Genomic DNA, 22,701 nt, shown 5'->3' with positions numbered 1-22,701 from the left:
GTGAAGTCTTGGCGGCGTCGCTTTCTAGTTGGCTAGGCGGTCACAATACTTGTTGACTGCATCGTAATGTGCGCAACATGTGACCGTGGACACGTCCCTACAGATACACATTTCATTAAAAAATAAATACATAAGTACAGGTCAAAAGTAGGTAGGCGGAATGCGAAATACCCTCGTGGGAAAAATGTGTGTTTGGGCATTGTGCTGAGTTGTGAACTCTACAGAGACGTGTCCATCTCATTCATTCAGGCATTCGTGATGAACGCACTGGACCGGAGCGGGCTACACAGCTTTGAATACCCAGCGCCTGCTCTGCGTGGAGTAGGGCTGGGACATAGAGGGAATTTACATAGTTATGCGTCGGAGAAAGGAGCCCGCCTTTAAGGGAGAGAAGGCTTTGGCGCTGCAAGCCCAACTTCTTTCTCTCTGGTTGCTGAAAGTGAGCGAGTCCCAGTTTCCCACAGGGTGGGGAGAGAGCCACTTGGTTCAGCTTTATTGTTTTAAGAAATTGAAAGTCCTAGATGGAGGCAATGCCCGGAATGTTTTTCTTGCCCCTAGGAGCTGAGCACTTGGCGTGGGAGGTTATGAATGGTGTTTGGAGAAAGTGGGACCACATGGGGCTTTCCTGCTTAAGATGCCTTGGAAAACCACCCACCAGGGGAGTCTTTGAGTCTTTCACACCGGTTCCATATTTGCTGTCCCCACCCCATCAGCCAACACCATGCTTCCTAATAAGCACCTTTGAGGGAGTTTTCATTTTAAGAAATAACTTGTGCTCTGGGGCGCCTGGGAGGCTCAGTGGGTTAAAGCCTCTGCCTTCAGCTCAGGTCATGATCCCAGGGTCCTGGGATCCAGAGCCTGCTTTCTCCTCTCTCTCTGCCTGCCTCTCTGCTTGCTTGTGATATCTATCAAATAAATAAATAAAATCTTTAAAAGAAATAAGTTGTACTCTACATATATAGCATAAATGATTAGTGAAATGGTATGATTTGGTCGTAGTGAAATCAAGCTGACCTGTGGCACTGCTGAGTTGGCTAATTGGTGCCTACATTTTTAAAAATGATCATTATCTAACAGCCACTCAGATTATTAGCAGTCCTCTGTAATATCTGTGTCTCTCTGGATTACCATACAACTCACAGTATAGGACCCAGTGGCTCACTGACCTTGAAATGTAACCTGTTTAAAGTGAGTTATTCCCCGAGGTTAGAATAAGAGGTGGTATGTTTCTTAAAATAGTGCCTTGTTGAGTCCACAGCTGGCAATACAGAATTATGATTACAATATAGAATTATAATTGCTTCACAGGTTGGCTCATCAGCTTTTCTGTTTAAATCATCTTTTCTTTTTTAAAAGTAAAAATAGATCATTCCAAGTAGAGAGAGAAAAAAAATCTATTGTATGACTAGAAGAACATGTACTTCGTTCTCAACAGGGCATAGCATTCGAATTAGCATGTATCATTCCACAGTATGGAGTATGTGTGCCTGAAGGGATTTCAAAGGCACACTTTTCTCTTCTGTAAGCTGTATTGCCACATAAGTGCCAATAAAAAAATATTGGTCTTAGCAGTTGGAAGCAAGGATATGTGTAGTAAAAACATCACTGCCCACCATTTGCATATCCTGGATTTGGCCCACTCCTTCTTCCTTCCTCTTTTCCAGACATTAAATATGAAGCCTACTGCTGTAGTTAATACAATGTCATAAAGAATTCAAATGCCACAAAGATATGGTAATGTCTTGAGCCATTCTTAGAACTGCACTGCTCTATAACCAAGTATCCTAAAATGTTTATATACCCACTTATTTCAAAGTAATCATCCTTGAAACACTCTACCATTTTATAATAATTTGTTCATAAAGCCCTAGGGATATCCATTATCATCTATGGTACATTTGGGGGAGGAGTGACAAGCTATACCTTTAAGCTTTAGATGTTTTATACTCTGGCCTCACTAGCTGGGGGAAATTGGGCAAGTTAATTTTCCTGTGCTTTGGTGTCAGCGTCTGCAAACTGGGAGTAATAATGAGGTTTCCCTGGAGAGGCTGTTAACGATGAGATGAAACAATCCAAGAAAAGTGTCAGAACAGTGTCTAGTACAGAGTTAGCCCTCAAAATATTTTATCTAGGAGCATCATTGTTACTATTTTACACAGAACTATGGGAGCTCTTCTGGAGCTATAGTTTCTGGGATGCGTAATTGTTTCAAAATTTGGAGTCTGGAATTGAAATCAAATAGTCTTGGGCTTAAATAGCAGGCCTGTCCCTCTGATGAGCCATGGCATTGGTTAACACCTTAACAGCTCTGAATGTCAGTCTTCCTGTCTATAAAATGGGTAGGATTCACATGATTAAATAACACATGAAAATATTGGCATGGCGTTGGGCACGACATACTGTCACAGGTGTAGGATCTGTGGCGATGACCCTTACTGTTAAGCCTGTCACATGCGCTCACCATACTGGGCACCCCTCCCTCTCTCATTGCCCATGTTCATTTGCTCACTAAGGGCTTGTTGATTTTACCTCCTGAAAGTCTGTGCGATCTGTCTGCATTTTTTTTTTTTTTTTTTTGGTCCCCACTGCTGACCAGGCTCAGGAATTGTTTGTCTTTCCCATGAAATATTGTGATGGTTCTCTCGCCAAACCTCCCTCCTCCTTTCGTCTCTCTTCTCAGCGCGGCCGCCTCTGTGATTTTTCTAGAAACACCACCCTAGGGGCTCAGACTGTGCTACCACCCACACCCCTCACTTTTTCACATGTATATACAAAATAACAGTGATGTGCATCACACGGGGGATAAACCAAGGGGGTTGGGACTCCAGCTGGCCTGTTATCCCGGAGCTGAGGGGCATTATTTTAGGACACTTGTACCTACTCATAGGCAACGAGTATTTCCTTTCACACAAGCTGCGAAGTGTCAGACAAGTCTGCTGTTTGGGTTCGAATGCCCTGGGAAACCTTCCCAGTCCCTCGATGCTGAAGTACTCTCTTCCCTAAACTCCCAGCGGTCCTCCACTTAGCGCTATCGTCATATGTATCCACTTAACATGGTGGCGTGAACAATTGGCTGACCAATCCTTCTCACCCACTGACTGGGCAGGGAACATTTTTGTTTTTAAAGATTTTATTTATTTATTTTGACAGAGACACAGTGAGATAGAGAACACTGGCAGGGGGAGTGGAAGAGGGAGAAGCAGGCTTCCCACTGAACAGGGAGCCCAACGCAGGGCTTGATCCCAGGACCCTGGGATCAAGGACTGAGGCACCCAGGCGCCCCTGCGGGGAGCATTTTATCCATATCTGCACCATCATTGCTTTGCAAAGTTCCTAGCAGTGAATAGCCACCTACCTTCATTGAGTCAAATTGAAACGAATATCTTTGTTTAGGAATTAAGTAACTTCAAAACGTTTTATTGTATAGGTAATCCATGCCCATGGTACAAAACTCAAAGTGTACTAAAGGGTCTGTAGAAAAGGTTAAGTCTTAACCTTTGTCACCTTCTTCTGAGGTAACCACTACTTTTGGCTTCTTGTGTATTCTTCCATGGACATCTTTTCATGGAACTCTCAAAAGCAACTTCTTTGGTAGTAGAAACCTACTTCTCCAACAGTATAAGGGAGGTCCCACTCATTTCCTGACAAAACATGGACCAATATTCCTCTCTCCACTGCCCCCTCCGCATTCTAATACTTCAGTGGACCTATTGCAGGGAATTAATACATCATTTAATGAATGTACATACTTGTAAACTTGTCACCTTCAACTTGTCCCTTCCAAAATGGTCTTTGACAGAAAGGTATTAGAGCAGTGTTTCCTAGATCTTATGGACTTTAAAAACTAGGTCACCAATTGATTTCATGACATTGTACTCTGTACTCATTCTGAACGTCTTGTTTACTGTGCATTAACAAGCTTTTCCTTATGCAGTAAATACTTTTTAAAAATGTATTTTAGGAGATTCATGATACAGAGAAGTCAAGTTTGAGAATAATTCTATTAGAAGTTTAAGACAGTGTGTTATTTATTTTACCAACTCAGTGTGATTTGTTACTGGAACACCTATGGCAGACACAGAAAAATTTAATTTTTGAAAATAATTCCCAGTGAATAAAGTTAAGTCTGCACTTTGAATACAGGGATTAAATGGAGACGACCAGAGAGAACTCTCCATTTTGGGCCTTAGATGATGTTTTTAGTTACATTCCTTAGAAATGTTTGGACAACCAAGAGAAACTATAGTTTCCTGAGAAAGATATCTGTAACTTATCTACACGCTTGCAGATAATTCTTTCTCTTGTTTTCTTTTCCAAATACTAATATGTCTCCATGGACAATTAAGTAAATAAATAAAGGCATTTCAAAATTAATGAGGAGAAAAAAAAAAAAACTTTATAAGAAGTAGTTTAGTTAAGGTCATGAACTTGGGCTCTGTTAGAACATGCCAGCCCGGGAGCTGTTTCGGCCCAAAGCCCCCTGCAAGACAGAGACAGCTGGGTTCACTGTATTTTCATGGACTCGATGGTGAGGGTGACAGTCCGTGCTCAGAGTAACGATTTCATAGCTCAGAATTCCTCCACTTGAGTCTTTGTGTTTTCAAGGCTGGATCAGGAGAGCTTTCTTTGGGTTAACTTGTTGCCAGCGAATGTGTGTCTTGCTTGGGGGCAGGAGACAGACAATGGAGGCAGTGAGAATCCGAATCAGCCCGATGGATGACATTCTTGCCTAGGTAAGCATTTATCTCCAAGCGCTCATCCAGAAACTGCGGAGTGTGGAAATACATAAGATCCCGGCTTCAGCTTGTATGCACACTTTTGCTTTTTTTCTCTTCTGAATTTACTATTTGAAGTTTGCCTCTCTTCATTCCTGAACTATCTTTGAAGTCTGAGCTGTCGGCCTAGCAGGCCGTGTGGCTCAAATTCTTGTGCCAGAGAGCGTCCTGCGTAGCTGGTGGGAATGTCAAATTTAGATCCATGAGCATATATAGAAAATGCCCTCGCTTCCCCATTGCCTGAACTATTTCCTGCATTTTATTCCATTGCCCCTTAACTTCCTGCCAGAACCTCAGGAAATTCTCTCTGACAATAAAGATGCTACAGTGTAGCCGACAATTTGTAGTTAAAAGAGAATATTTGGAAGGGGGCCCTCACATAACGATGCTGATTATTGTATAGCACCCGTTTAAATGTCTCCCAACCTTTTTGTAGTGACAGAATTTTACCAACAAAAGTGATTATCTTGTTACCTTGGGGGGCCCGGCACGGGAGCCCGCTCTAGTGTCTTCCCTCTGGATTTCCCCCAGTTCATGACTTTCTTTCTGTTCCCTTGGCTTGGTCTACCTTTACTTTTTTTGTCCCCTTATCCAGATTGTCCCACCGAATTTTTGTTCTTTCCCTTAAAAAAATTCTGACTTTTTTTTTCTTTTTTTCATTTTCATTTCTCCCTCTTACCAGGAGAATAGTCACCTGCTGTCTGAATTGACTATGACCAGCCACGTTTTTGTTTGTTTGTTTTCAGAGAGAAAAGGGGAGGGACAGAAGGAGAGGGAGAGAGAGAATCTTGCTTAAGCTGACTCCATGCCCAGCATAGAGCCCACCTCAGGACTTGATCCCAGGGCCCTGAGATCGTGGCCTGAGCTGAGATCAAGAGTCAGACACTTAACCGCCTGAGCCACCAGGCATCCTCATAACCAGCTGCTTGTAGTAACTGTCTGATGCTCGCACGCTTTCTCCTTGACGGGTCTAACACTGCCGTTAGGCTCATGCTGCCGGGGTCCTGCCTTCATCCTGTGCCCCATGCTTCATCCAGCTCCAGTCCTGTCACAGCCATGGCCCTCCATGATCCCTCTGGTCAGCCAGGACTACTAGACTTAGCCGCGTCTCTCTCTATCCGGGGCGCCTATCTCTCTATCTCTGTCTATCCCAGGCGCCTCCTTCCTTTCTGATTGCAGCTGCATGATTTGTTTATGTTATTCCTTATCTGAATTGCACCCCCATTTCTTACCTAAAACCTAGCCTGACCGCCCACGCACGGCATGCTGCTTACTGCCTTGGGCCAGCCTTGTCATTATGACCCCAACCAACCAGCCTGTTTCTGTATTTGCACTTTTTTTGGTGATAAGTCAGGCATTAAAGTTTGCATCTTTTCATTCCTGAACTACCTTTGAAGTCAGAGCTGTTGGCCAGGCAGGCCGTGCAGCTCAAATTCTCGTGCCAGAGAGCCTCCTGCGAGGCTGGTGGGAATGTCGAGTGTAGATCCATGAGCATGTACGGAAAATGCCCTCCCTTCCCCATTACCTGAAGTATTTCCTGCATTTTGTTCCATTGTCCCTTAACTTCCTGCTAGAACCTTAGGAAATTCTCTATGACAATAAAGAAGATGCTGTCCGGTCCTCTTTTGGATGGCTTGCCTAGAATTCTGTAAGTCAAGGTCCGTAAGATTTTCTTTCCTGCAAAGATCAAACCCTTAGCTCCCAGCTTTTCTTTCAATACAACGATAACTTGAGGGTAGAAGGTTCTTGGGCTCAGACCTGAGCCCTTGGCAGTGGGAGAGTGGGGCTACCCACAAATGCTCCAGAGCTTAACAACCATGGAACCCTTACCCAGCCCCTGGATTGCCAGCCCAGCCCTGAGTCCTGGCTCTGTGCTGGGCATGAGTTCCTCTAGACGCCTGTGTTTCATTTCACCCGAAGGGATTAGCATTCACAGCCCAACATGGGATCTGGGATCTGTGTCTCCAAAAACCTTATTCCCATTTTGGTATCCAGAGGTACAAGGACTTGAAAGGCACAACTTGCCAGTTGGTCTTCAAGCTGACTCTTCTAGTTTAAATCATTATTTCCACTACTCTCTCTGCCACTGGGCTTACCGTCTGTCCCTGTTACCATGTGCTACAGTGGGCTAGTGCTCTTTGCCCACCCTCACAATTCCCAGTCTAGCCTTCTAGCCCCTTTATTCTGAATCTCTAATTCTGGCTTTTTTTTTTTTTTAATTGAGATACAGCTGACATATTAGTTTCAGGTATACAACAAAATGATTCGATATTTGCATATATTGCCAAATGATCACCATAAGTGTGGTTAACATTCATTCCCATATGCAGTTACACATTTTTTTTCTTGTGATGAGAACTTTTAAGATTTACTCTTTTAGCAAGTTTCAAATGTGCAGCATGGTATTATTAACTGGTTACCATGTGGCACATTACCTCCCCAGGACTTGTGCATATAATTCTACATAATAAACATATGATATTTATATAAATATAGCTAGAAGTTTGTGCCTTCTGATCTCCTTCACCCAAACACTCTCTTCGTTTTTGTATACAGTCTAGTTTTCCCAATTCTTTACACGCTCCTGGATTCATGGGCATTGTTTTCTTCTGGAAGTGTGGGGTGGAGGGAGTTTGAGATGTTCACTAACACGTGAAATGCCTTTGGAAGCTTCTTTCGCTTTTCTTAAAGGCACTTGACATTTTAAATAGTTAAAAGCTTCTTGGAGTAGGGAATACTATTTTCTGGTGAGATTGTTTCTATTCCATGTTTCTAAGTTTTGTTCCTGTGTTTGCCTCTTCATTCATTTATGCAGGGAACATGTCTTGGGACCCCGAGTCAGGGATGCACAAAGGCTAGTGTGTCTCGAGGACTCCATTCTCAGCTGCATTCCTTGCTATGATTCCAGGCACTTCTTGACGTTTTTAGTGGGCTTGTTTTTGGAGTCCACAGAACTGAAAAGTGCATATTAAAAAAAAAAATGTTCTCCATGAGCAATAATGGGCAGAGCAGAAATAGAAGGGTTAAAGTCTCAATCATGGGTGTTACCATCTATATTTTGTTTACTTATAGTCACATAGATTCACATTGACCCAAGGAGGCCAAGTTGTGGGGCAGGGAAAGGCGGGAGATAGGGAGGCCGAGAGGCGTTCAGCATTAGCTGGAGTGACAGAGGCAGCTTCTACACCAGACACCCTGTTAAGGGATGTCCATTTCCTTAGGCTTCCTTTCTTTTCTAGGAAATTCAGATCTCCCCCGCTGGCCTAGCGTGCTCCAGGTGAAGAGGCACGGTTAATACGGAAGTTCTCTCTCCAGACAGCACATTAGATTTTAATAACACCAGTGCCCAGGTCCTACCCCTTATGTGGTCTGGGGTGGTACTCAGCCATTTGCACTTTAAAAATGCTCCCTGGGAGGGCGGGACGCCTGGGTGGCCCAGTGAGCTGAGCATCTGACTCGGTTTGGGATCAGGTCATGATCTCAGTGTCCTGGGATCCAGCCCCTCGTCGGACTCCAAGTTTGGTGCAGAGACTGCTTGGGTTTCTCTCTCCTTCTCCCACTGCCTTACCCCTGTGTTGCTCTTTCTCTCTAAAATAAATACATAAATTGTTTAAAAAAAAAAAAAAGTCTATAAAAATGCTCCACAGGGGATTCTGCTGTGCAGACAGGGTTGAGAGCCACAAAGTTAACATGAAATTTGCTGTGCCAGTGAACACGATCGCACTGCAATGCAGGCTTGGGAAAGGGATGCCGTACCTGGTGGTCGTCCCTACCTTATTCATGGGGGTTCAGGGGGCCCCTGAATCTGCCGTTGCCTGGAGGCTAATGCCTTGTGCAGATACCAAGCCCTCCGATCCAAGCACCCTCCTTGCTCGCCTCATGTCTGTTTCATGCGATTCCCACTCCTCCGGGAAGCAGGGATGATATCAAGCACTTCAAAGTTATGAGGGATCCCTGCTGTCACGGCCTGTGTCACTGAAATTGCTCGGAGAAAGACGGTCCCTTCTTTGTGTCCCAGGAGTCCCTTGACAGGTGTTTGTCACTGGTAAGTGCTCAGCTGATGCTTATTAAGTGTCGCGATTCTGATTAGAGGAGCACAGTTTTCATCTCCGTTTGCTGACGTTGCCGTGTATAAAGGCCCTTCTTTTGTTAAAATCCCTCCTCATGAAATATGACATTTAGAGTCCCTCCTGTCTAAGGACAAGGTCCGGCCTTGTAGGGTGGAGTGGTTGGTTGATTGGATTACTTTTTTATACTTTAAATAATTCATCCAAAATTTCGTAAATCCATTCTATATATAGGCATGTCCCTCCCTCCCAACCCCTCTAAATGGACAAACTACAGATACTCTTTTCTCTGGGTTTATCTGGGCCACCTCCTTCTCTCCAGATCCAAGCTTCACCTTCTCAGGTCGGGTGGCTACAAAGTCTAGCTGTCCTTATCCACCTACTTCTCTTATCCTTCCCCAATCTTGTCTTTAATTGATCATCCATTGTGCACTTGCTTTTCCTGCCTTCCTTCAGAAGTTGTTACCTCCCCCTACCCCAATCATGTTTGGCTTATTATTTCCCTTCTAGATCCACCTCCCCAGATAAGAGCCGTTCTTCCCTCTCAATCCCCAGCACCTCCCACCCCCCCCATCACATTCCCTCCACATCATAGCCCACATATGCTGCATGCCAGACCCAACCCCTGCACTGACCTTGCAGACCAGCTCCCAGTTCAGGGTACCTGGAGAGGTATTGTACTAACTGACCACAGACTGGCCAGAACCAGAGTCTGGACCCGGGCCCCAATTTAGGGCCAGGAAGCCCCAGTCCAGCGGCAGGGGCTGAGTTGAAGTCTCATAATAACCAATAAGAGATCAGAAAGCTGTTGGTATCCAGAGGCCCTGTGAATTTCGGGACCATGGAGCTGACCAGTGTCCCCTACCTCCATTGAACGGCTTCTCAGTCTCTGTGAGCAGAATTTCCAGGGCCCTCTGTGCTCAGACCCGTCCATGGCTTCTTCTCCCAATGCCAACCCTATTTTGGCCATTCTGAGATACCTGGTTCCCCCCAGTGTGACGCAGAGGCTCGCGTCTGTGAGCCTTGAACACACTGTCCATGGCAAGTCTGTGGCCACTCTGACATGCCCCCACCAGCCCCCGTCATTCAGGTTTTCCACCTGCTTGTTGCCATAGCAATTTGTTTATACACCTGCCGCCTGGCGTTTCTTAACTGTTAACTTGCGTGTCTCTCCTGGGGGGCAGAGAGCTTTGTTCTTACTTCTGATCGCCAGCACAGGGCCTGGCATTTCATGTCAATTCTTTGAATACTAGTTGGGTGCATGAATGGAGGGCCCAGTGCAGACAAGCAACAGGAGTAGAAAGGAATCCAGTGGGAATGGTTTAGGGATTGGGCAGACAGGCAGCTGGGGTCAGGGAAGTCACTGAGCAGAGGGACCGTCTCCTGGGAAGCAGTAGCAGGGAAAGGACAGGTTGCCAGATCAAGAAAGCCCGGCAACAGGATTCTGGGACAGGGAATGAGGAAGAATCCAGGTAATTAAACAAGGGCAGAGGACGGACCAACATTTTGGGGACCAAAACCTTCACTCTCATTCTAAACCAGAACACAGGATCAGGGACCACCTAGTGTGGGAAATGAGAAGTCCAGATGCTTTTTGTGCTCATAGATAGCACCCAAATATGGAGAGAGAAGAGCCACAGAGTCTGGGAATCAGGAGGGGCTGAACAACTAGAGGAGTTATTGATCTGTTGGGTTTGTTTTTGTTTTTTTTTTCCCATCTACAATTCAGCGCAAAGAAAACACAGATTACATTTTTGTCATTAAAATAATAGCTGGTGGCGAATATTCAATACAGATCTAAAAGCCTGATTTTGTTTAACATCTTATTTCTGGATTTGGAACCACTAACATCTAAGAATCTCAAGGTAGCAGCGTGTTCACACACACAGCAAGTACTTACTAGAATGTTCCACATACTTGTGACCCGTGGTTTTTGCACCTCCAGGGCTTGTAGTCAAATGAACATGAGAAGTACCCAGAGAATCCTAGTAAGTGTGTTCTCAGCTCTGATCTGGAAGAGATTTTTGCTTCTGAAGGCCTCAAACACCAATATACTTCCCACTTGTTGCATTAGAATAATATTGCCATAAAAAGAATGAGAACTCCGATTCACATCTACATGTCTACTGCCGTGGGCGTTCCTTGGCAAGGGTGTAACTTCAGGATACTCTATGGTGCGTGACTTTAGCCTTGTTGGCATTTGTTAACTCGTTCTTGTGGTTATATTTTCATAGTTGAGGGTTTTTTTTTTTTTTAAGGGAACACTACCTGCCTGCCGTTGGAGCACTTTGTTTAAGTGGAAGAGCAGCTGCTCTCCTCCAGGCATTCTGAGCTAAGGCATCCTTTCTTCTCAGGAGCAGAACAAAGGCATACAGAATTTATGTCACAGATGGATTTTTGTTTGATAAAAATCACTTTTTGCTGAATGAAAGAATGGCCTATTCTCCTTAGAAATATGAGCATAACATCTCCTGTGTCTTTAGCGGTTTCTAACTTTGCTGGTTTCTTTTTCATTATTAGAATTGACTGACTTAAGATATGCCTCATTGAGGCACTCAAACGTCTGAAATGTCTGAAAATTTGGGCATAATTCAGTCTTCTGTAAAGGAAATAATTTCAAATTGAATAGGAAAATATTTCCAAAATAATATTTGAAGGAATCAGACAGGGAAGAAAATAAACATCGCTTTGGTTTCTGTTACCAGCTGACCTAAGCCAATTTTGTTATATAAAATGCTTGGGTTCTTTTTTGGTGAATGATGACTCCTACCAAGAAGCTCGAGGTACATGAGGATGTACTGCTCCCTGACAACCTAACCCACTAGATGTCGTCAAGTCATAGCTTACACATTATTAACGTACCTTAATTAGCAGTCAGGTCCAAAGCCGGTCATAGGCCATATGCAGTGAACTTGATAGAGTTGCAGCCTTCTGTCGTTTTGGGAGCACAGACTCCACTGAATCAATGTCAAGCGATACACACCCTTAAACACTGTCTGGATCCAAGACATCTGAGGGACCAAGCCCCAGGCGGCATCCCCATCCTTCAGAATGGAGGCCTCAGCCTGCATGATTTTACACCCAGTACAATGCAAGGGTGAGGAGAAACTCCAACATGTTTGAACAGTTTTATCAGGATATAATTTACATACCATAAAATCCTACCAATTGGATGTGTATTGTGCAATGGTTTTTAGTAAATTTAGAGTGTTGCACAGTCGTCCCCACAATCTGGTGTGGGATATTTCCAAGACCTCGAAAGGCTTCCTCATGTTCATTTGTACTCAGTCCCAGCCTCCATCCTCACCTCAGCCGGAACCAATCATCTGCTTACGGTACTTTTACATTTACCCTTTCTGGAAATTTCATACGCATATAGCCATGCAGTATATGTATTCTTTTGTGTCTGTCTTCTTTCTCTTCACATAATATTTTCTAGGTTCATCTAGGTTGTGGCATGTATCTGGAGTTTGTTATATTTGATTGCTGAAGATGTTTCCTTTGTGTATGTAGCCTTTTTTTTTTTTTTTTTTTTGCCAGTCACCAGTCGATGGACAATTTTATTGTTTCTATTTGGGGTCTGTTAGGAATTATGCTATCAACATTTGCATTCAGGTCTTCCCGGAGACCTGTTTCATTCCTCTTGAGTGAAATTCCCAAGAGTGGAATATAGGTCATATCATAAATTTGTGTTGACCTTTTTTTTTTTTAAGATTTTATTTATTTATTTATTTATTTATTTTGTGATGTGGAGAGAATGGGGAGGAGGGGAAAGACAGAGAGAGAGAGAGAGAGAGACTCTCAAGCAGACTCTGTCTTGAGCACAGAGCCAGACCCGGGGCTCAGTCTTGTGACCCCGAGATGATGACCTGAGCTGAAATCTAGTCGGACACTTAGCTGACTGAGCCATCCAGGAGCCCCTTACATTAATTTTTTTAAAGTGGTTATGAGATTCTTTTCCAAAGTGGCTGTGCAATTTTGCATTCTACCAGCAGCGTATGAACATTGCAGTCACCCTACATCTTTACCAACACTATACACCGTCTTCCTGATTGTAGTCATTTTAGTGGCTGTGAAGTGGCATTTTGCGTTTTAACTTGCCATTTCCCTATAATTTACTGAGCATATTTCATGCACTTACTAGCTATTCATCTATCTTCTGTGGTAAAAATATTTATTCCAGGGGTACCTGGGTAGCTCAGTCATTTAAGTATTCAACTCTTGGTTTCGGCTCAGGTCATGAGCTCAGGGTCTTAGGATCCAGACCCTCATCAGGCTCCCTGCTCAGTGGGGAGTCTGCTTCTCCTTCTCCCTTTACCCCTTCCCCCCAACTCGTGCACTCTCTCTCTCTAAAATAAATATAAATAAATCTTTAAAAAAGTCTACTCTAATATTTTTCCTGGTTTTATTGGGTTTTTCTGTCTTTTGAATATTGCGTTATAAGAGTTCTTCATATTTTCTTGATATAAGTCTTTTATCAGAAATGTGATTTGGAAGTATTTTCTCTCAGTTTATGGCTTGTCTTTAGATTTTTTTTTTTTTTTAAGATTTTATTTTTAAGGGGCTCCTGGGTGGCTCAGTGGGTTAAAGCCTCTGCCTTCGGCTCAGGTCATGATCCTCGAGTCCTGGGATCGAGCCCCACATCGGGCTCTCTGCTCAACAGGGAGCCTGCTTCCTCCTCTCTCTCTGCCTGTCTCTCTGCCTACTTGTGATCTCTCTGTCAAATAAATAAATAAAATCTTTAAAAAAAAAAGATTTTATTTCTAAGTAATGTGGAGCTCAAACTTACAAACTTATGTGCTCTACTGACTAAACCAGCCAGGCACCCTAAATTTTTCTTAACAGTGTGTTTCATGGCACCAAAGTTTTTTTTTATTTCAAGTCCATTTTATCAATTTGTTTATCTTCTTATGGATTGTTCTTTTGGTTCATAGTTAAGAATTTTTGTCCAATCCAAGGTCACAAAGGTTTTCTCCTCTATCCTTTATTTTCTTCTAGAAGTTTTCAAGTTTAGCTCTTCTATTTAGTTCTGTGATCCATTTTGAGTTAACTTTTATGCATGGTGAGGAGGCAGGATCTAAATTCGGTTTGTGCATATGGATATCCAGTATTCCCAAACATTTGTTGGAAAGACAAAATTCCCTTGGCATTTTGCCAAAAATCACTTTGCCATAAATGTAAATGCAAATGTAAATGTATATTTCTGGATTCTATTTTATTCTATTGATTCATATGTATTTTCTCATGCAAATACCATGCTGTCGGGAGTTGTTAGGTTTTATAGTAAGTTTTAAAATTTGTAGTTTAAGACATTCAATTTTGGTTATTTTCTCTAAATTGCTTTGACAGTTTCAGGCCCCTTGTATTTCCATTAAGTATCAGCTTGTCAATTTCTACAAAACATGCTAACTGAGCTTTTGATAGGACAGAGACTGAATCTATAAACAGTGTGGGGAGAATTGCTGTCTAATAGCACTGAGTCTTCCTTCCCAAGGAAAAATGCATCACTTTATTCATTTAGGTCTTTTTTCATTTCTCTCAGAAGTGTTTTGTAGTTTTCATTGTGTTGGTCTTAATTCTTTTGCTGAATTCTTAAGTGTTTTCTTCTTTTCCAATTAAAAACACACACGCACGCGCGCGCACACACACACATACACACACACACAAACCCAGGGACCTATGGAGAGCTGACCATGCCCTTCTTTGATGCTCATGTTTCCAGGACATTGCTGTTAATGTGTTTGGCTGGTCCAGCTGTCTGTAGCTTGCCCTCTGGGACTGCAACCTTAGGCCGGGAGGGCCTTAAACGATCCCCATTCATTTATTCATTTATTTGTTTTCTACTGAATTTACAACTTTTACAACAAGATCACTGTGTTTCCACTTTTCCGCTCCAAGGGGAGCCTGTGGTCAGACCCCAGTCCTGAAGCTGCTGATGGCCGTGCTTGCCCTGCCTTGAGAAACTGCCTCGGTGGTGAGGAGCTGGGTGAGGGTCAGGAAGGTCACCCCCTGGTCTTACCTGAAACCCTGGCAGCTTTGTATAAGGAACAGTAAAGAACATCCTCTCATTTTTCGTTGGTCTTTTGCTGATTTCAGACTCCTGAAATGGTTATTCTTAAAACAGCCGTTTTGTCCAATTACATAATTTTTTTCCAGGGGAGGGTTTGTCAACCTCTTTTCCGTGCTGGAGCCAGAAGTCTCTCTAAGATACTTTAACGTATGTGGGTACCTTGACCACCATGAATTTCTCTGGTGAGAGTCCATTGGTATTACCTATTATCATGCCATTAATAGCCCACTGATTTCCCTAATAACACATTTCTGATACTTACCCTGCTAATTAGTGAAGTGCCTGTGTTGACAGAGACAGAGAACAGACAGTAAGGGGGGCATCTCTGGAATGTGGCCAGTGTTCCTGACTGGAGTACCAGCTGATTGCCCCTAGGAGGTATCTCACCAGTTTTAACACTAGCGGCATCTGGGTAGTTTCACCCGAGACACACACGCGTGCACACACACAACTATCACACTTTATACTGAAGTATCTTAAAGTAAATTTGAGATATTATGCTAGTTACCACTCATGCTTAAGTAGATGTTCATCGTGACTCAGACCTCAGTGGTCATCCTCAGTCTGACTTGTCAGCACAAGCAAGTAAAAGGGAACTCTGTGGGAAATGCAGTCCCCACGAGGAAATGAACACCGCATTTAAAGATTTGCTGTGTTGGCAGCCTGGGATCGTGGCCCCAGAAGTTGGAAGAAGGGCTGACATTCTCCTGGGAACAAATGAGGCCCCTAAACTTGCCAACTTCTTCCGGGCGAGAGCCAGAGGAGTGGGGGAAACACAGAGGGAGGTCTGTGCTGAGGTGCGGGAAGGGGAGGGAAGGACAGGGGAAAGGCGGGAAGGGGAAGGAGAAAACCCTCTGAGAAGAACCTGCAACTTGAACTCAAACCAAAAAACTTAGAATGGGCAATGTGTGTACACTGGTGTGGAGAGTGTAGTAAAGATGGGCCATTGGGTTTTTACTGGTTTGTTCTAAACAAAATGGGCTATGGAAGATTTATGTCAATGTGATTTATTTGAGAGTAATCTGTTAATGTGGTTCCACCTGGGTTCTGATTTCTTCATTACTAACATGTGGAAATCAAATAAACTTGCGTTGCCTAGATTTTCATATAATGGCATATAAATATAGAGAAGAACTTAAAAAATAAAAGGATAATAATATTAAAAATCTTCTTTTAATAAGACAAAAAAGAAAGAGCCTCAGGGGTACTGCTATGGTGATGAACTGTGTCTCCTTGGCCTTCCCCACTTTTCTTCAGCTGTTTTCTTTACCAGACTGGGGAGCTGGCCCCACCTTCTGTGAAGGCCCAGCTTTTGCCTTCAGAGGCGTTTTGCAAACTTTTCCTTCTCCTTCTATCACCTAGACCCTCTCCTGGAAGCTCAAATGCAAGGTTCCAAGGCAGCAAGGGAAGAAATGTCACACTGTCCTCTCCAGTCCACCTCTCCCCACCTTGTGCAAAACCTTCCTCACAGTCCTCTCTGAAAAGATAGATACCTGGTTAGAATATTAACAGCCTGTGGCACACAGGCTTAAAGTGTAATTCTTCATCAGAATTAGCTTGTCCTATATAAATAGGCTTCTTTTAAATTTTAACATTATGTTGTAAGCATTTCACCGTGTCTTCAACAACATCATTTTCACTGTGACTGAGCCACAGGCCAGCGGCAGCATCATTCGAATGGAACAGAGCAGAGGAATCAAACCACTGGTTTGGTTTAACAGATTTCCCTGGTTAATGCTCGGTTGACCTTGTTGCCCTATCATGTCTTTAATTTTGGGACTCTTGAAGATTTCCCTCCTCTCTACGGTAAGCCAAAAGCCTCTGTTTCACTGAAGTACCCCATTCCCTCTGGAAATAGTTGCCCAGTGTCCCTAAGACTAGAATGGAGGATGGGGAGTTTGGAGTTCTGGTTAAACAGTGACAGAAAAGTACTGGGGGAGGTGTGATCTTACTAATCAGTCTGCTGATCTTTCTGCCAAGGCTTGGCTGAATTAGCCAGCCTCAGGGTATTCAAGCTAGAAACAACCCAAGAGTTCATTTAATCTTTCGAATCCAAAATGGCAGCTCCTGGGAGACGCTGCACCATGAAGCATCCCAGCCCCGCCTCAGATCTGCAGTCAGAATTTGTGTTTTTAACAAGATGGCCAGGCGATCTGTGCATGGCAAAGTTGAAGCGCTACTGTGATTCTCAACAGTTGAGTGCAGAATGGCTTTCGAATATATTGGCATAGCTAAATTATAATGATCAAATTTGTAGATGTTAATGGTCAGCTTCTGTTTTAATAGCATGGCATTACTAATTCAACCTTGATTTAGGACAGCTTTTTTCATAGTATTGTTTTCATATTATGTATACCTACCACAAGGAACCCTAATATCTTTTCTACCTTCCCCAAGGTTAGGCTCTGTTTGCCGATGGATTTGGGGGGAAATGTGGAGGGTTCTGCATTTGTCCCTGTTACAGTTCTGCTGGTTTTATTTCAGCCATGCTGGGATTCCGCTAATTCCATGAGCCCATGTATTCATGCCCCATACATGTGATGCCTTTTTATATCATATCTAAATTAGGTTTAATAGTATTGAACAAGGAAGCATTGAGTACACGAAGTAGAAAAGCCAAGTGTTCTGCCTTCAGTTCAATATACTTTAGGTGGCTTCTCTTGTTTTTCAAGATTACTTTTTGGGAAAGTACACTTCTTCACCCTTTTCCCCAAGAGGATACACTGGGGCGATCTTGGGCTTTCCATAGGAAATCGGTTGCTGCGGTGGAAGTCTAGGACAACCAGCAGAGAGGGACCCAGTTACTGTGACAGAGGGAGAACTGAGGGTCTATAATAGGATAGAAGCCAAAAGAAGGTGGGATTTAAGGAAAAGAGAAAGGTCAGTTTTGATAGAAGCTCTTGCAAGGTCAAGTAAACAACATGATTTGCAGGTTGGATTGGACAACATGGGAGTCAATGCCCTTGAAAAGGGCATTTTGAGCGAGTTAAAGGAAAAGTTGAAATTGAGTGAAGAAGAGCGGATGTGAGACAAGGAACGGGAAAGACAGTGAAGGAAATTCTCATATACATCCTTGGCATCGTAACAGCTTTTTGAAAAAAAAAAAATAGAGGAACGATTGTATTAAATGTATACATCCATTGAAGGAGGTAGCCTGAATTCAGAAACAAACAATGGTACTGAAACTGAGAAAACACAGTGTTATCAATCCCAGTGAGAATGTCACTAAGATCATTTAAGTCTGTGTCCTTCTGATTGGAGCATTTACTCTCGTGGTTAAATGTATTTGTCTACCACTGGTCTTCAAGGTGGACGATACCGCAAATGATTTCTTTGTTTGGAAGATGTTCGTGTAGGAATGTACAGGAGTAAGAGGAGCTGTGATCTGGGGGGTCCGGCCACTTTGGGGTTATCGTACTGGCGTTCAGTTACAGGTGGTGACTTGAATGCCGAATGATTTGATCAGAGGGACGTGGGCACTAGGGAGGACAGTCCTGGACTGAAGCTACTACTAGGTACATGAAGAACTAATGCAAAATGAAAATAGCAGGCCCTCTGTTTAAATTATGGAAACTTTGAGGATGGTTTCAACAAAGCATTAAACCAAGGGTGAGGCCACTGGTCTTATACCCTTGACGCGGCCGCGGGCACATTCCTCAACAGGAATGCCGAAGTTTTAAAGCAGAAGCAAGGAAAATCTATATAATAAAGCACAGGCAGAAGAAAGAGGGGAAAATAACTAAGACCTTGAAGGGTTTGCAAAAATTTTGCTGGTTTTTGGAAATATTTGGCTGGTTAGAGAAATGTTGAATTATTTGATGTTTTCAGATATTTAAACAAATGATATAAACATTGTACACATTATACATGACATAAGCAAAATATAATATGACTACAGTTTATTTCAACAGGCTGTCAGTATTCCACTTAAAAGCCATATTTGCTTTTTGACTTTCCTTCAAGTTCATTCTGTAAGGATCTGGAAGGAGAGCGGAGGGATAGTGCCTTTCCAGGGCAGTGGGAATGATAGGAAATTTTCAAAATACGTGTGTGTGCGTTGAGGAGCTTTGGTATTTTGTCTAAATGCAATAATGTTTTCCACAGATTGGGTGTTTAAATTGTTGCCCTCGGCAACAAAAAAGAAAAATACTTCCTGATGAATGAATCATATTTTTTGTCTCCGCAACTAAACTTTTGTGCTGAATCAAAACCCACGGTGTCACGGAATGTAAGCCTTAAACGAGCCTTGTGGGAGGAGTAGGCAGAGCCTGACGAGGTGCTGTTTTCTGCTGACAATATTTGTGGCTAGCTGGTTCATTCCCCTTACTCATCTTACAGTGAAAACCTCTGTCTTTGTCAAGGGCACCTTAAGTCCATTGCTATGGAAATGGAACTCCGCAAAACGCTGTGAAGGTCTTTCGCTCACCACCCCCTCTGGTTTTTCTGAGATTAAACTTCTCTTCATCTTCCCAGGGGAGACAAAAAAAAAAAAAAAAAAAAAAAAAGTCAGCCCTGTTAAATGTCAAACTCCTGGGAGTTTGGATTTGACTTTTCCTTCACTGATTACCTATGATCTTTCTTTCTTTCTCTCTCCTTCTCCTCACTCCTTTCCCCCCACCCCACTGTGCTGGAAAGGGCCTTTGAATCTCTAGAATATCTTACAGCTTTTCTTTTACTAACACCCATGAATGATTAAATTGATTTAGTCCAAAAACCCAAGTATTTGCTTTTGAGGTAGAAGGAGTGGTGGGCCGGAGCCTTTCTCTCCCTGGTGCCTGGCTTCCATCTTGAGCTGAAAGGACCCCAAGCTGTCTTCATTTAAAAGCGTTCCCTAGTGTTAGATGTTTGAGAAATAAAATAACTCACTGGTTACTTGTGAAAATTCTCATTGGAAACACAAGCCCTGTTTAACACTAAGCAAGTAAGCCTTTTGCATATTTCAACATGAGCCTTGATCGTGTATTATTTGAACATTCTGAGGATGATGGTATTTGATATACAAAACACGTTCACTCACGAGTGATTAAAATGATTTTTAGTTTATAACAAATGACTTGAGATAGAGTTGGTTTAAATGGTGCGTTCCTGTAAGGATAGCGTGTTTGCAGGTTTCTCCCTGGAAGGGCACAGAAGAGGAAGGGACCGTTGGTGCAAAGAGCTGCTGTCCGTTGTTGGTCAGTCAGAAGTAAAAGTGGAAAAACAGTTTCCTTTATACTTATTTTTCATGTATATCTAATTCATAATATATAGGCATATTGGTGTTGTTTTCTAGAAAAAAAAAATTTGAGGTAAGATACATTTTGCCACAACTTGTAAGCAGCCTCCTGAACAAATTTTAGGGATTAGGGATGTGCCACTATAACTACTTCCAATTTAACCCCTCCTCAGTCTTTCCTCGTATCTTTCACCTACGCCCACAGTCCCCCACATTTATGATCGTGTCCTTAAAGGTCAGCCCCGATGTGAGCTCCAGAGATCAGCTCCACATGTAAGAAATCACAGGATAACTCTATGAGGGTGATTTTCTTCCCTTGGAGGGAGGAGATAAAGATGTCACGGAAGTTTCCTTTAGGCTCCTCAAGGCATCTCACCTTTTGGCCCAAGCAACCTGGGTGACATTAAGGGCTCCTTTTCACTCAGTGCCTCTGAGCTGCACTGCTGCCCCTGCCCCCACCAGCCAGATCACTTGAGACTTCACATAAGCAGGACATGAACTCTTGACCTCTCACACACCTTCAAGACCCACCTGGATCAAGAGGTCAAGGACCTGTTGGCTGCCTTTGCCCAGGAATGAACTAGATTCCCAGAAGCAGAGGTGGCGGGAAGGAAGACCAACAGTTCTCTTCTCTATGCTGTCAGCTCCTGAGTCTCAAATCTTTAGTCTGAACAATTTCCGCTCCTGGGTTCTCGACCTTTTGGTACCAAGGGGCCCATTTGACAAAGCTCACAGACCCATTCTTGGTATGTTTTTAAGTGAATAAAAATTATGTTAAAAAGAAAACTGAATATATTAAAATGCAGTGCTGCCCTCGCATGGCTAACTCTTCATTTTTGGTGTGACTGTTCAAATGTCACCTCCCCCAAGATGTCTTCCCTTGTCACCTTATAAGACAATCAGAGAAGATTGCGATTTACAAACGGGCACCTAAATTACAGGGATTTATAAGCACAGAGCGTTGCAAAGGCAACATCAGAAAGAACAATCAGAGAAGAAGAGAGGGAAGAGGCAGGGCAGGAGGGAAGGGGGTCAGGTGTGACCAAAGTGAACAGTCCTGGCCAGCCTTCCGCTCAGTGAGTCCCTGCCCTGGAGGGTCTGGGTTTCCTCCAGGCCTCCTTACTGATGCACATCACTCTGGGCTGAGGGTGTCTCATCTACCGAAAGGAAGATACTTTCTAGATTCGTAAATGGCCTTTAAATGCAAATGTGGTTCTTCATCTAAAATTTAATCAGAGAAACAGAGACTCAAATACATGAAATATAACCATGTAAATCTTATTATATTTGAGGAAATTGATATTAGTGGCATCCACTTATAATATGAAAATAATAATAATAACAACTAATTACTGAGCTCTTAATACATTATATTAAGGCTTTTACCCATAATCTCATTTAATGCTCACAAAAGTGCCTAGGGACTGTTCTTCTTGTGGCGTAAATGAGACTGAGAAGTAAAGCCACTCAACCTTGGCCACACAGTTGGCAACTGGTAGACGTGTAATTCACATCTAGGGCTGTATGACTCATGTTCTTAGTCCTCACCCAGCCCCGACTTTCATAAGCAGTGGTGACTGTAGTAGACTTGACATTCTAATAGAATTCATAGAAAACACTTGATTAGAATGTTAATTTCCATTTTAAACCTGGACATGTACAGATTTGACATTAAATATGCTGTATAGTTTTTAAAGATTTATTTATTTTTAGAGAGAGGGGGAGAGCACACAGTGGGGGGAGGGGAGGAGCACAGGGAAAGGTAGAGAATCCTCAAGCAGATTTCCTGCTGAATGTGAAGCCCCATGCGGGGCTCGATGCCAGAACCCTGAGATAAAATGACCTGAGCTGAAATCAAGAGTTGAAGGCTTAACCAACTGAGCCACCTAGACGTCCCATCCTTCCTTATTTATTTATTTATCTATTTTTAGAGCAAGAGAGCAGGGAGAGGCAGAATCTTAAGCAGGCTCCATGCCCAGCTCAGAGCCTGAAACAGAGCTCAATGCCATGACCCCGAGACCATAACCTGAGCCAAAATCAAGAGTCAGATGCTTAACTGCCCCATTAAATATGCTATATTAAGTAGAACTTACTGTTTTGGAAGAATTCTACATGATGTAGATTTATACACTGGGGGATAGGCAAGAGTCAAGGAAATGCTATTGCCATAGACATAGATCAGAAGCAAAGCTAGCCTCTGAGGGTTCTCTGGCTTGTGATAAACATTGTATGCAACATCCTTTGTTTCTCTCCTATTCCTCTCGAGAACCAGAAGCTCTGAGGAGTGACTCCCAAAGAAACAAAAGGAAGAAGGAAAGAGGAAAGAAAGAAGAGAAAGAGGAAGGCAGGGCAGGCGGGCGGGTGGGCAGGTGGGAGGGAGAGAAGGAGAGAAGTTAGGAAGGAAGGAAGGAAGAAATAGAGAATGAGGGAGGGAAGGAAGAAGTCACTTTATACTTCTATTTGGTTCTCTCATCCAAAAAGATAAAAGAGTTAACAAATTACTTTTCTTTGCCTTTTTGTACATTGAATGGATTTGGGTTTTTCTTACTTCATTTTCCAGCTATTGGGAGCGAG

At 43.1% G+C, this 22,701-nt stretch overlaps 1 protein-coding gene across 1 annotated transcript in view; it reads left to right on the top strand.

Moving 5' to 3' along the window:
* The window catches only part of LAMA1 (laminin subunit alpha 1), a 155,672-nt gene that overhangs the window by 1,103 nt on the left and 131,868 nt on the right, over positions 1-22,701 (top strand). The gene's annotated exons all lie outside the window — the stretch shown is intronic.

This window comes from Lontra canadensis, unplaced genomic scaffold (assembly GCF_010015895.1).
Source record: "Lontra canadensis isolate GAN:19392208 unplaced genomic scaffold, GSC_riverotter_1.0 scaffold57, whole genome shotgun sequence".
In the NCBI taxonomy this organism is placed as follows: domain Eukaryota; kingdom Metazoa; phylum Chordata; class Mammalia; order Carnivora; family Mustelidae; genus Lontra; species Lontra canadensis.
Note: the sequence above shows the minus strand (reverse complement) of the source record. Positions and strands in the feature narration are given on the sequence as shown.